Source organism: Monopterus albus, unplaced genomic scaffold (assembly GCF_001952655.1).
Source record: "Monopterus albus unplaced genomic scaffold, M_albus_1.0 scaffold5013.1, whole genome shotgun sequence".
Lineage (NCBI taxonomy): Eukaryota > Metazoa > Chordata > Actinopteri > Synbranchiformes > Synbranchidae > Monopterus > Monopterus albus.
Window position 1 is genome coordinate 1 of NW_018132878.1, and position 812 is coordinate 812.

The 812-nt window shown below is 36.5% G+C and overlaps 1 long non-coding RNA gene across 1 annotated transcript; it reads left to right on the plus strand.

Annotated features, from left to right (window-relative positions):
• Positions 1-6: 6 nt before the first annotated feature.
• LOC109954244 (uncharacterized) lies at positions 7-670 on the plus strand. Its single transcript, XR_002274056.1, has 2 exons — positions 7-419; positions 454-670. It is a non-coding gene; the product is annotated as an uncharacterized LOC109954244 (long non-coding RNA).
• Positions 671-812: the final 142 nt, after the last annotated feature.

Genomic DNA, 812 nt, shown 5'->3' on the forward strand with positions numbered 1-812 from the left:
GAGAGAGAGAGAGTTTAATATGTTGAAAATATTTCCAGACAGTTAGGTTATAGATCCTTAGACCGTCCCCAGCCCTTTGCTTCTTTTACTGTATGTCTTCCATTGCTTTCCTTTTTTTTTATACTTTCTTTCTAAAAATTCATTTAGAGAGAGCAAACAGCAAAAAAAATCCCTCAAATACAAAGTTGTTGGCTGCATGTCCACAGGCTATGACTATGTTGTGTCAGAGTTAAGCTACAGCTCTGCTGCAATTGTAGGAAATGTTTCCAAAGTGTACATTTGTTTTGTAGTTTGGAAATTTACAGCTCATTTAGATGAGTTAACGGTGGCTTTGTGGCTGTTAGTTACTCAGAAAGTCAAAAAGTCAAACACTCATGCTGTGTGCAAGGATAACAACGGAGTAAAAAGCTATGTGTGAGGTGCTTCGGTCTCAGACACAGTGGTCATTGTGAGATGCTTCGGTCTCAGACACAGTGGTCATTATTGTGGTGGCTAAAATGGCGGTAAATCAGTAGAACCTATGGACAGTGGCTGTTGGTATGTCCATAAAATGAAGTTCAGTGTTACAGCTCTTTCTTTTAATTGGAAGAATTTACAGTATAGACCAGTTTGGACCAATTAGGGTGGGTTCGACTTTTTTATCTTCGCATTTTCCTTTAAAAAAAAAAAAGGTTGACTAGTTTTTCAACCCTTAAGTAATAGCAATTCTTCCAACCTCTTTCTGTCTGTACTTAATTAGAATAACATGTATATAAATAAGACTAAGAGAAAAAAATCTTTAAGAAGGTCCAAGGAAATGTTCATTTCAAATC